This window comes from Manis pentadactyla, chromosome X (genome assembly GCF_030020395.1).
Source record: "Manis pentadactyla isolate mManPen7 chromosome X, mManPen7.hap1, whole genome shotgun sequence".
NCBI classification, from domain to species: Eukaryota; Metazoa; Chordata; class Mammalia; order Pholidota; family Manidae; genus Manis; species Manis pentadactyla.
The window spans coordinates 135,774,046-135,789,227 of record NC_080038.1 but is presented as its reverse complement, the minus strand read 5'-3'; positions in this window follow the sequence as shown (position 1 = coordinate 135,789,227).

Sequence of the window (15,182 nt, the reverse complement as noted above, 5' to 3'; positions counted from 1 at the left end):
TTAACTCTGTTTAAAATACTGTCATATTTGTAAATTTATATATATTTTTAGTCAGGCACGGTGAACATGACACTGAAAGCTTTTCAAGTAAGACAGCTGGGACCCAGAAGAGTTACATATTTTATAAGGGTTGCACAGTAACCATGTGGTAAATACAGGACTACAACACATACTTTCTGATTCCAGTAAGATATGTTATCTATTTCAAGGTGCTTGGCAAGTAGTCAGTGAATGTTTGAGAATGAATTAAACCTCAGTTGTCAGCTATTTTTTTGAGGATAAAACATATACTGCAACAAATCCTTCACTTTCATAAGAAGTGTATACCAAGATATTTTGAATCACAAAGCCTGTAAATTAAAAAAAAACAGACTCATAATGTTCATCACAAAATACAGTAGCATATAAGTGAAAAGTATAATTGGTTACTTCAGACTGTAGATTTAATAAAATAAAAGTCAGTTTTTGCACTGAACTGAACATTTGATGGAACAGTTTCACAGACTGTTTTTTTCTTTATTTTGTACAGAGTATATAATGACACAATGGGACATATATGAGCCACTAAAAAAGTTTGACACTTTACTCCTTAATTCAAGTTAAACCCCACAATTATTTGAAATCTTTTTGTCTAGCCTCTCCTTCCATTTCTAGTACTGACATTTGGCTTTCTCTTCTTTCAAGTCTTTTATCCCTCCCCCACATAAATGCAAAGGAGAAAAAAATCACTATTTAAAATACAACTACCTTCTAGAGAGAGGAGATCTTACTAAGACTAATGTCTCTAAACTAAGGATGGCCCTTTTGTTCAGCTAAGAAAGTTGATAATTTTTATATATGAGGTAGGCCAAGAACAGAGTTTGGTTTTAGGATTAAGAGAAAACAAGTTTTATGAGGAAGAAAATAAAAAGGTTAGAAAGACAGAGAGTGAAGCCAATAAGTTGGTGAGAGGTTGGGTACCACATGGATTAGTACGGTCTGTGCAAAATACTCCATGGCTGAGTGTCCATAAGGTCCTTTAATAGTGACTTCTAATGTAAAATACCAACTTGTTTGCCTTTTAATGAAACAATGTAACATTTTATTCATTACATACAAACACTCATTAACTGTTCTACACATAGCAGTCCTGTATTAGTGGTCACTTTGGAAGGTGTGAGCAAAGAGAATAACTTAGACTTCATGTTTGAATCAATTTCTTCAGAGATAAACGCTGAAAGATTCAGAGCAGAGAACAAGAAATAGGGAGAACTGGAGAATCACAGTCAAAGTACAGGTTTTCAGAGCAGAGAACAAGAAATAGGGAGAACTGGAGAATCACAGTCAAAGTACAGGTTTTCAGAGCAGAGAACAAGAAATAGGGAGAACTGGAGAATCACAGTCAAAGTACAGGTTTTCTCCACTACTCAAAAGTAGAGCATTCCTATGAAACTTTTCATAAGCTGAAATGGAGTAAAGTGAAGAAGCAATCACCATTAATTTATATGGAAAAGTTTTTGAGCATCCCCAAGACCCTAAAAATAACCTCTTAGGCCTTTCTGATGCCACAAGATGCCTGTTACTAATGGATGCACAAAATTGATGGAGATAAAGCACAGATGCGCACAGATACTGTTCAAGCTACAGTTGCTAGATGCTGAGACGCTGTGTATTTCCTGGGAAAGGCGCTTGGTGGCGCCACTCTTACAGCACAGGTGCCTGCTGCCTCTATTAATGGCTCACTGCAAAACCAATACAAAAATTCTCAACCATAATGTAAGTTGGTCACAGGGATGGGAGTACAGCATGGAGAATATAGCCAATGATTCTGTAACATCTCCCTATGTGCTCAGACAGCAGCTGCACTAGTGGGGGTGAGGATTTAATAATACGGGTAACTGTTGAACCACTGTGTTGCATACTTGAAACCAATATAAGATTATATGTCAACTACACTTCAATAAAAAATCCAATGCTGAAAGCTATTTTCATTTTCACCTTTTTTCATAAAAGTGAAAATCCTCTTCGAATTTCTTTCATTTAGCAAAAACATACTAATGTAGGTCTTTCATAAAAGCAAAGTGGCATTACTCAAACTCTCAAAAAGTGGGAGACACCTGTACCATAAAAGTGCAACCAGTTACAGGAATTTGCTGAAAAACTTGAGAGGGTCATTTATCTCACCAAAGGAATGGCAGCTACCTGAATTACACAGATGAATGGTATGTTTTCCTTTAGATTATTTGATGAGAGTGGATACTGACAAGAGAATAGCAACAATATTTGGGAAAATATATGTTAATTGGCCACTAAATTTGTTCACTAAAACTACCTGTTAGACATAATTCCCATAGTAAATATGAATCAGACACTACCTCGAAAGATTAACAAAGTACTAATACTCAGACAAAATCATGAATATTAAATCCACAGATACTAAAAATCAACCATACATTTTTTTCTTTTCTCTTTACATAATAGACTTTATACAGCAATTGAGCAGAAGGTAGATATTCCCCATACACTCCATGGCTCAACCACATGCATAGCCTCCTCCATTATCAACATTCCCCACCAGAGTGGTACACTTGTTATAATTGATGAGCCTATATTGACACGATATTATCACCTGAAATCCACACATTATATTACGATTCACTCTTGGTATTTTACTTTCTGTCAATTAGAACAAATGAATGTCATATATCCTCCTTTATAGTATCATACAAACTAGTTTCTTGAGAATTAGTATGATTTATTTCTTAAATGTTTGGTAGAATTCACCAGTAATTCCATCTGGGTCAAATGCTTTCTCTTTTAGAATGTTATGAATTATTGATTCAATTTATTTACTAGATACAAGCCTATTCAGATTGCCTATTTATTCTGTTCTGAGAATTGGCAGAAGGTGTATTTCAAGAAATTTGTCCCTTTCATCTAGGTTATCAAATTGTTGGTAAAGTGTTGTTCATCATACAGGCACATCTTGAAGATATTGTAGGTTCAGTTCCAGACTGTCATAATAAAACTAATATCACAATACAGCAAGACAAATGAATTTTTTGGTTTCCTAGTGAATATAAAAGTTATGTTTACATGACATTATCATCTATTAAGTATGCAATTGAATTATGTCTAAAAATACTGGACATACCTTAATTTAAAAAGTTTATTGCTAAAAAATACTAACCATCATCAAAGTTTTCAGCAAGTTGTAATCACTGATCACAGATCACTATAGCAAATATAACAATGATGAAAAAGTTTGAAATGTTGCAAGAATTACCAAAATGTGACAGAGAGACACCAAGTGAGCCAATGCTGTTGGAAAAAATGTCACCAAAATATTTGCTCAACACTGAGTTGCCACAAACCTTCAATTTGTAAAAAACCCAGTATCTGCAAAGTGCAATAAAGCATAAAGTGAAGCAAAATAAAATGAGGTATGCCTGTATTCCTGTATTTTCTAATGTCCATGGGATCTTTAGAGTTATCCTGTCTTCCTTTCTCATATTAGTAATTTTTGTCCTCTCCTTTTTTTTGTAGTGCAGCTAGAGGCTCATTGATTTAATGACTTTTCAAAGAATCATCCTTTTGTTTTGTTAATTTCTATTGATTCCCTGTTTCCAATTTCATTAATTTCTTTGATTCTTATTTTTTTCTTCTGCTTACTTTGGATTTAATTTGTTCTCCTTTTTCTCCATCATTGTAGTTTTCATCTATATGTGTTTCATGTTAAAGTGGGTTTCTTATAGAGAATAAATAGTCGGGTCTTTTTTACTGATCCATTCTGAAAGTCTCTCTTTTAAGTGGTACATTTATACTACTGACATCAAGTGATTATCAATTTTGTTAGACTAGTATCTATCATACTTGCTCCTCTTTTTCTTTGTTCCTATATTTGCCTTCCAATTATTCTGTCTTTTGTGGTTTTAATTGCTTATTTTATATATTTCCATTTTCTCTCTTTCCTAAGCATATCAGTCATACTTAGAGGTAGTGCTCAAGTTTGCAACATACATTTACAATTAACTTGAGTCCACTTTCAAATAACACTATACCTCTTCACAGGTAGTGCTAGTATAATAAGAAAATAATCCTAATTCCTCCCTCCCATCCTCATATCATTGTTATCATTCGTTTCACTTATAAGCAAACTTAACTAGGATTGGCCCTTGCATAACACAGGGGTTAGGGGCACCAAACACCCCCTCCCCCAAAAAAGGCAGTTGAAATTTATGTGTAACTTCTGACTCCCCCCAAAATTAATTACTAATAACCTACTGTGGATTGGAAGCCTTACCAATAACATAAACAGTCAATTTAACAGATATTTTGCATGTTATGTATTATATGCTGCATTCTTACAATAAAGTAAACTAGGAAAAGAAAATGTTTTTTTCAAATTGTCACAAATCTCCAAAACAATTTCCAATATATTTATTGAAAATATCTGCATATAAGTGGACTCATGCAGCAGTTCAAACCCATATTGTTCAGGGGCCTACTGTGTATGTGTGTGTGTTTGTATATATAACTCTCTCTCTCTCTCTCTCTCTATATATATATATATTATATATATATATATACTGTATATGTGTATAATATATATAATTATTTTATATATATATACAGTATGTAAATATATATTATATAAGTATATAATAAATATATCTAATATATTATATAGTATAAGTATAAATATATATATGAATATTAATTGTATATATAATTATATATATATACAATTTTTATTTACATTCAATTACTCCTTCTCTGATGCTCTTCCTTTCTTTATATGAATCTGAGTTTCTGGCTGTATCATTATTCTCTCTAAACTTCTTTAAACATTTCTTACAAGGCAGGTCTGCTGGCAACAAATCCCCTTAATTTTTCTTTGAGAAAGTCTTCATTTCTCCTTCCCTTCTGAATGAGAATTTTGCAGAGTACACATTCCAGGTTAATGGCTTCTTCTCCCAATACTCTAAAATTGCACCAATTCTCTTCCTGCTTGCATGGTTTCTGAGGAGAAATAGGACATAATTCTTGTCTTTGCTTCTCTTTAAATAAGGTGTGTATTTTTTCTCCTCTAACTTCATTCTGGATTTTTTCTTTATCTTTAATTTTCTGTCATTTGAAAATGATATGCTTAGGTGTAGTTTTCTTGGCTTGTTACTGCCCGAGCTTCCTGGATCTTGGGTTTGGTGTCTGACATTAATTTGGGTGAAATTCTGTCATTGTTGTTTCAAATATTTCTTCAGTTCCATTCCCTTGCTCTTCCTGGTATTCCCATTACCTATGTGTTACATCTTTTGTAGTTGTCCTATAGTTCCTGGATATTTTGTTCTATTTTTTCAGTCTTGGTTTTCTTTGCTTTTCATCTTTGGAAGTCCTATTGAGATATCCTCAACCACAAAGATATTTTCCTTCAGTCATGTCTAGTCTACTAATAAGCCAATCAAAGGCATCCTTCATTTATGTTACAATGTTTTTGATTTCTAGCATTTCCTCTTGGTTCTTAGGCTTTCCACCTCTCTGCTTCATTGCCCACCTGTTTTTGTATGCTATGCACTTTAGCCACTAGCCTTAGCATATTAATCATAGTTTAAAATTCCTAGTCTGACAATTCTAACATCCCTGCCATATCTGAGTGGGGGTCTAATTCTTGCTGTCTTTATTCAAACTGTGTTTCTTTGCCTTTTGTATTTCTTCTCATTTATTCTTGATAGCCAGACATGATGTATCCAGTACTTGTTCTCCCAGAGTTTTCTGTTTGTAGGTTTCTGCTTTGATAAGTTGTAATTATACATTTTCACTTGTCAGTCTCTCCAATTTTGGGGGCAGTGAGTGGTCCTATGACCTCATTTCTCTTAGGGATCTAAGAAGAGTTGTTGATTTTTCAGTTTATTCAGGTTTTTACTTGTTGTTAGAATAGATTGGCAAATTCCAAACTTCTTACATGCTGGACATGGAACTGAATGTCCCATGGAATGTTGATTTTGATGTGTCCTGATCAGTTTTATAAAACATTAAAGCAATCAGTATTTATTATATATTTATACATTTATAACGGTGTTTAGTAAGTGTGTATTTAACTGTGCTTAATGAGTTCTTTAAAACCAGCTTAGACATCTTTATTCCTACCAGGTTGTTGATACAGAACATACTACATATAGAAAACATTGCATTTGCACTCTCAATAGGTTAATTCATCTGTTCGTAGTCCAAAGAACTTCACAGTACCTTGAACCATTGCATTTGTATATTTTTATGTGATATTAGAGTATTTCCTACTTGCTCCACTCCACTGTAAGAGTCTGCGTCTCTGTCCAAGACTACATAAAGCTAGGGCTGTATCCATCTTGTTCTTTTCTGTATTTCCCATGCTCGCATAGTATTCAGCACATACTAACTGCTCAACAAAGTCTTGTTGAATGAATGAATAAATTAGAAAGTTCTAGGAACAGTAGTGCTGCATTTAAACAAATGTTAAATTAACTGTGGCAGGTAGAAAAATAGGACAAATTGTATTAATTTGAAGTTTAGCTAGTAAATACTAAAGGATTTTGAAAAGGAAATAATAATGAGAATCATGTAAAGGTTTCTCTTTCATGTTTGCTCGTGTTTTTTAAAGATAGGAAATATTAAGTAAGTTTGGGGTCCAATGGGAAGAGGCAAAAGAGTGTGGGAAATTGATTTCGCACAAGAAGGTGCATTTCTCTATTTTTAATTCCAAACAGATAATAGTGGTTATCATTATCAAGCATCAGTTAACAATCTATGCTAGAAATAAAAATAAAGGTGTTGCTTAAGTTTAAATACAGATCATATAAAAATGTTCAAAGAACACAGAAGTTGAGCAATCACCATCTTTATAATGAAATATTTTTCATATATTTGAAAAACATTAACTGCATTCTCCCTTAACAATCTCATGTTAGAAATGACACGTTTTTTCTCATTTGTCACCATACCTATTCTACATATTTTAAAATCAAGCTTATCATTCTTCTCTGGACCCTCTCTAGAATTCCTATCTCCTGTGCAAAGGTCAATGAGTCAAATTAATCTAATATTCTCATACTTGTCAGACTATGAGGCAGGACATTCTTTCTCAATCATTCTATTTATCTCTTGCTATACTCAGTGTCATGGTGATTTTTTTGTTCAGAGTAGAAATGTTGCTTTTAAACATTCAGTTCTTCCCTGAAATCTCTTTTTACCTCAGTTGAGACCATTTTGTATATACCTTAAGCAAATTTCATCTTATTTGGAGCCATTTTTCCAATTTATCATAATTACTTAAAATTGCATTTATACCTTGTAAAATATTGGAAACTGCAAATAATTTATCCAAAGTTCTACTGTATATAACCTCAAGTTCTTTATAGTGAGAGTTAATAAGGGTGGTGAATGCTCTCAAGGCCATTCTTCATGTGTTGCTATAATGCATAATCACCAAAATTGAACTCCAATTCCCCCAATAACTTACTCCCTATTTTTACTCAAAATAATATGGTCATCATCATAATTTCATTTTTTGTTAATGAGAAAGTCATGTGCAATGTATTGAGAGCCCTATGGAAATCAATATGGACCACATCTTTCCAGGTGATAATATAAACCTGGTAAGTCTGCCATGCCAGGGGGCCAATCTGTCCCTTTGGGATATATAGGCTCCAAATTTGCTCCCTAACAATGCTCTGGGAAGCCATGGTCCCCTAAAAATAATAGCTTTTGGTTTTCCCAGGGTATGGTGCCAATTAAGTAGCCAAGAGTGACAGTTACCAATGCTTTCTGACACAAATCATCCAACTTCTTATTTGACTTCATGCAGATACAGAGACAGATGCATAGTTCTCGTCTGTATTTATTTGAATAATATGTGATCTTTGCTGACCTAACTGATATCATTAAGAACAGCTGTTCTCATTTTATATCATGCACTGCAGGCTACAGGTGAAATTCAAATAAATGGCACCTATCTACTCTGCCTTTGGATCAAATAATCAGCCTTAACCAGAAGCATTTCTAGGTCAATGTTACTGTGCAAATTTAATGAGCTGATTTTGGATACAACTGTCCCAAAATCTGTTTGGAATGACCAGGCTTATGGATTTCAAGTTGCAGAAGTAAAGAAGTGTCTGAAGATCTCATTTTCAAAAGTAGTTAGAGATGCCCAACTGGGCAAGAACACAAGCGTGTCTGTCTCACCTCAATATAGAGGTCTGTTTTCTTTTCGTTTCAAAAAGATAATTCCTCAAAGATTTTCTACCTCTGAATATATTCATCTACCATCTCAATGAGTTAGATTCCAACAAGGTCTCATAAAAGTTACTTTCACTGTCATATCCTTACTTCATCGGGCAAAAAGTGTCATTTCAGAATAACCTCCTTGTCATGAAACACTTCCAGTGAGGGCATTCTAAAGGAACAATCCATAATCAAAGGAACCCAGAGGGGTTTGATAATGTACAGTCAGAGAGATTTTCTGTCCAATTCATAAAGTTGGAATAAAGCAAAATTAAGTGCTCTATGTTTATCTGTAGATTGAGTCTATGGCATTGTTTCTGGGGAAATAAAGGGTGAGAGTTGGATTGCAATGTCAGCAATGACTTTTGGAAGGTTTCATTTCATAATCTACTCTATGTTTGTCAGATAATAAATCTTCTCTGATACAGATAAGTAGGAGTGTGACCTGATACATCCCTTTAAATTGTGGTTTAAATTATGTGTGTGACATTCTGGAGCATTTTTATATCAGAAGAGATTTGTGATTATGTGTACTAGTAATTGGTCCTAGAATCATAATAATTTATGTGGTATGAAAAGAATGCATACTTTTCCTTTTCCCAGCAAAGGAAATGTCAATGCATAAAAAATAAAGATGTCAGGCCCTGTTGCATTTCTGCTCTCTGACTCCTTCTTTCCCCACAAAGGAGGCCGACCATATTGTCAGACTGGTAGTTACTGGCTGCAGGGTCAGGTCACCGTACCTTCAAAGCCCCTCAAATCTGCTCAGCTATGTAAGTTCCCAACTGGAACTAGTCTTTCGTTCTGGTCCTTCAGGTTATGCCTCAGCTGGACTTCTGGGACTCAGGACCAGACACGGTATTGAAACCAGAACCCAGCAGTGGAGGCAAAAGGCACCAATGCCAGGAGACATAAGAATGCCACCCAATTCCTAAAGACTAAAATTAGCATCTCAGTACTTTGAGCAGTTTGGTGACTGCTTAAAACATTGCTCTCAATTTTGGGTACACATTGGAATCTTCTGAAGAGATTTAAAAATATACTGATGCATAGAACCTCTCACATTTTAACTAAATTGGAATCTCTGGAGGGTATTCCCAAGGCAGCTGTGCTTTTAAAATGGTCTCAAAAGTTTTAATGAGCAGCTAGAGCGGAACCACTGACCTAGACCTTTCTCTTGTTTCAGATTCCCAAGGATATGAATGCATTCACCAAATATTGATTAAGATTGTGTTGTGTTGGAGGTACTATTTCAATAAGAGGACACAGCTATGAACAAAATAACAAAGTTTACTGCCCTCATGGAGCTTGAATTCTAACAGAGAATTGTTGTGTTTCTAGTCTGATGGAGAACAGCAGAACCAGAGTCGGTTATTGCAGTTCCCTGAGATATCCAGGTGAAAATGAGAACTCTCTCCAGGCCCTCTCACCCATCAGCCACTTCTCAACCCTGATATGAGCCACAGCCCCTAAGGATGAAACTCATCCCCATTCACCCTTCTCCAAGAATTCTACAGTTCAAGAATGGATATTCAGAATTATGGTCAACTGCTGGAATGACTGACCCTATCTTGGTGATTCCAATCTTAACTTGGATAGAGGCCTGTCACAGAATAGTCTGTGTATGGAGATATTTTGTCAAGAACTATCATACAATGCTTGGTAGTGTTCGTATGAAACATAAATTTAACCTGAAGTTACCTTCTTAACTTTTACCACTCAACATCTCTGAACTTGTCACCAAGAAAGATATATTCTTTAACCCTTAACCCATGCTAAATAATTAATGATAATACTTTAGAAGATCTTTGATCTTTAAATGACTTATCATAAAAATGATAATAATATCTACTTGAAAGATTGTTGTATTAAATGAGATCTTTCTTGAACTCCTCAGCCTAACATTCAAGATGCTCCATAACCTCCTACAATCTAATCACCCTGCTTGCATCTGTTTTTTTCCCTTTCAGTAATATGCAGTAAACACTTATCCATGTTAATAAAACATGTCACTGTCAGCATTTTTTTATTATAGTTAATTTATTTCCATTACTTTGTAGTGATTCATTGCATGGTGCTACCACAAATCAATTTTACATTTATCCTTTAGTCTTTTCTAAATAATGTTGCTCTAAACAGCCTTAGGTACATCCTGGTGCATAATTTAAGATATAACCTACAGAGCAGAGGTTCTTGGGCTTAGAGTATTAGTATCTTAAATAAATTTTTTTTCATTTTGAAAATTTTTTATTAAGGTATTATTGATATAAACTCTTATGAAGGTTTCACATAAAAAAACAATGTGATTACTACATTTACCCATATCATCAAGTCCCCACCCATACCCCAATGCAGTCACTGTCCATCAGTGTAGTAAGATGCCACAGAGTCACTGTTTGCCTTCTCCATGCTACACTGTTTTCCCCATGACCCCCCACACCATGTGTACTAAATATAATACCCCTCAGTCCCCTTCTCCCTCCCTCCCCACCTGCCCTCCCCCACCCCTCCCTTTTGGTAACCACTAGTCCCTTCTTGGAGTCTGTCAGTCTGCTGCTATTTTGTTCCTTCAGTTTTGCTTCCCTGTTATACTCCACAAATGAGGGAAATAATTTGGTATTTGTCTTTCTCCTCCTGACTTATTTCACTGAGCATAATATCCTCCAGCACTATCCATGTTGTTGCAAATGGTAGGATTTATTTCTTTCTTATGGCTGAATAGTATTCCATTGTGTATATGTACCACATCTTCTTTATCCATTCATCTACTGATGGACAGGTTGCTTCCATATCTTGGCTATTGTAAATAGTGCTGTGATAAACATAGGGGTGCATATGTCTTTTTGAATCTGAGAAGTCGTATTCTTTGGGTAAATTCCAAGGAGTGGGATTCCCGGGTCAAATGGTATTTCTATTTTTAGTTTTTTGAGGAACCTCCATACTGCTTTCCACAATGGTTGAACTAGCTTACGTTTCCACCAGCAGTGTAGGAGGGTTCCCCTTTCTCCGCATCCCCACCAGCATTTGTTGTTCTTAGTCTTTTGATGCTGGCCATCCTTCCTGGTGTGAGGTGATGTCTTATTGTGGTTTCAATTTGCATTTCCCTGATGATTAGCGATGTGGAACTGTCAGCATTTTTAATCACTGCATTGTAGTGCATGAAATGGATCCACCAGAATTTGCTGTTTGTTGGATATTGTAATTGTTTCTTATTTTTCAGAAGTCTAAACAGCAAAGCACTAAACAATAGAAGTAAATCTATACATATATCCTGATCAGACCAAACACCCTTGTGAATGTCCTATGACTCCTTCTCATTCTCCTTAGCTGTTCCTCCTTATTTTGCTAAGTTGTTAACAGTGAGGCACAGTCCTCAAAACGTTTTTTCTGTCTCCCTTGATGAAATAATTGGATCATAAGGATTTAAGTATCATTTCTACACTGATAACTCCCAAATTTATATACTCAGCTCAGACTTTCCACTGTGTTCCAGAATTATATAATTTACTACCTCCTGTTACACCTCATCACTTGGAAGTCTAATAAGCAATTCAAAATTAACATGTTTAAAACCAAACTCTTGCTTTTGCAGCAAAACATGACTACTACAGACTTCTCTCGGTAAATGCCAACTTCTTCTTCTAGTTGCTCTGGCCCAAAGTTAGATTAATTCTTGCCTCTCCTTAGCACACCTAGCACAGGCTGTTGGCTCCATATTCAAACTATATCCTTAATCCACCTGACTTCCCACTGCTCTAATACAAGGCAGCATCGTTCCCCTGCTGGATCACCCCAACGGTCTTCTAAAAGATATTCCCAGTCTTCCCCTGCACTCCCTCCCAACACTGTGTTCTCAACACACCAACCAGAATGATCCTAAAATAGTTCATTTTCCTCTGCTGAAAACAATCCAGTGATCCAGTGGCTTCCCAACCTGATTCAGACTAAAATTAAATGAGTACAGTAGTCGGGAGACTCTACAAAATCTACCCCCTCTTAAATAGTTAGTTCCCTGACCTCAGGCTTATATTACAACTTCCCCCAAGACAACCTCCTCCAGCTACCCTGGCCTCCTTGGGATTTTCCTGATCGGTCAGGCCCACTCCCCTCTCAGGGCTCTTCTTCTACTTGGAATGCTGTTGAGATACATCTTCGTGGTTAGCTGCCTCGCCTTCAGATCTTTGCTCCTCAGAAGAGCCTTCTCCAGCATTATATTGCAAAACAAAGACTCCTATGTCTTGCTCCACTTTGTTTTTCAAAATAGAAGTATAAGCATCACAGATTCTACATATTTTACTGATTTATTGTTTTGTATTCTATGTTTCCCCACCAGGTTGTAATTTTATGGTGGCCTATTTTGATCACCGTTCTATCCCCAGCACCTATATTCACTGACATGCTCTAATAACATCATGCTTATCTTCCTTATGGCACCAGTCATATTAACAATTTTCAATCTCTCATATATTTGGCTAATATATAGCTCTCTGACTAAAATGCAGCCTTCATGTAGGCCTTCAACATGTATCTGTTGGTTGAATGACTGAATGACTAAATACCCAAATATTTCCATATTGTGAAAAACATCAAAATGTATTCAGGTTTTAAGTTTCATTCAAACTGACACCCTCAGGCCAGTACTATTTTTCCTTCTGCTTAATTTTAATTTTGTATGATTTATTTGTAATAACAACTTATTCACATATAATTAACATACAATAAAATTCTACCATTTAAATTGTATAGTTTGATAGTTTTTAGTATACTTACAGAGCTGTGTAACCATCACCAAAATCCATTTCAGGCAATTTTCATTAGTCCAGAAAGAAACCTCTTGTCATTAACAGTCACTTCCTCTCAACACTGCCCACCTGCCTGGACCTAGACAACCACTACTTAATGTCTCTATAGATTTGCCTATGTGGTTGTTTAATACAAATGGGCCCATACAATATGTGCTTTTGTGACTGGCCTCTTTCTTAGCATAATGTTTTCAAGAATCATTCTTGTTGTGTATCAGTACTTCCTTTTCTTTTATTGCTATATTATATTATAAAGTCATTGAGAAGCTGAAGTAGCACTGACCTTCTAAGTTAATGACCGAGAGTTTTAACCTGTCCTCAATTGTATGTCACAACTAGACACATACTTCATTGTTTGGATAATACTGCCTCTTATTTATCCATTAGTCAATTGACAGACATTTAAGTTGCTTTCACTTGTCGGCTATTATTACTAAGACTGATATGAACATTCATATACAAGATTTTGAGTGGACATGTTCTCTTTTCTCTCAGGTACATATCTAGGAGTGGACTTGCTGGGTCACATGGCAACTCTACGTAGAACCTTTGGAGGAACTGCCATACTGATTTCCAAAGTAACTGCTTTTTTATATTCCTACCAGCAAGTATGAGATTTCAATGTAGCAGCTTTTGTTATATACAATACCCAATTGTTTGTAACAAAATAGCTGCAATGATACAAATCTCCCACCATCAGTATGTGAGAGAGTTCTCATTCCCCTGGACACCCATGAATACCAGGCAATATAATTTATCTTAATTTGACAATTTTATAGCAAAAAAATATTACTCTATCATTTTAATTTGCATTCATTTGATTACTAGTGAGTTACACACAGTTTGATGTTTTAAGCAATTTACTTAAATGCTTTGTGAGATAATTCCCTTGTCTTTTGTCCTTTCCCCTCTTAGGCTATCATTAATTAATGTTTTTAAGAGTCTTTCTATAATAAAGAAATTAACTCTTTGCCAATCATATATAAATATTTTTCTCCTTGTGGAAAACAAATTCTTACTTTTTAAGTGATTTGAAATTTATACGGCTATGATGTTCTGGGCAAATCGAAGTAGCATTCTTAGAAAGTCATCTTTAAGTTCTATATTCCTCTGATTATTTTCTTAATTTTAACTTTTTTATTTTATATGGAATCTGTTGATTTACGGTCTGAGATAGGAATCTAAATTTTTTCTATCATATAACATTTTCAAAGGTTGTAGAAGAGGTAAGACAAAAGTAATTTTCATTTTAGTTCTTACTAAAAAAGAAAATTTAATGAGCCAGAGCACGTTGTGCTCAACACAGTATAATCTCAATTAAACCAAATAGATGATGCTGCAGAAGATTGATTACATCTTCACCAAAGCAAACCAGAAATGCCAGTGTTGGTAATAGTGGCATTTGGCAAGTCTGATAATGTTAGAATCATTTATATGTTTATTATTATGTTATTTATATGTCTATATCAGAGATGCATTTTAGCAATATCACAGAAAGACTTGGTCCTAAATGAAAAAAATGTGTTTTAAGTCTCTCTATACTTTAAAGAAAATTATAATTTCTAGTTGAAAGACTAATAATTCAGAAAGCATGCAACGAAATAGGCATTTCTGTATAGTATTGATGGTAATATTTACTTGTGCAATCTATTCTCTCCTCAGTTTATTTGAAGTATAGTTGATATACAGTATTATATTAGTTTCAGGTATATAATATAGTGATTCAACAACTATATACATGACAAAATGCACATGATGATAAGCATAGTTACCATCTATCACCATACAAAGTTATTATGATTTTATTGACTATATTCCATACGCTGCGCTTTTAGTTCCCATGACTTATTTTATAATTGCAAGTTGGTTCCTCTTTATCCCCTTCACCTATTTGCCCATCTCTGCCCCCCACCATCCCCTCTGGCAGAGACCAGTTTGTTCTGTGTATTTATGAGTCGATTTCTGGGTTTTTTTGCTCATTAATTTATTTTGTCTTTTAGATTACACATATAAGTAAATCATATGGTATTTGCCATTTTCTGTCTAATTTATTTCACTTAGTGTATTACCCTCTCAATCCATCCATATTGTGTGAATGGCAAGCTTTCTTTTTTATGGCCGAATAGTATTCCATTGAAATATACATAC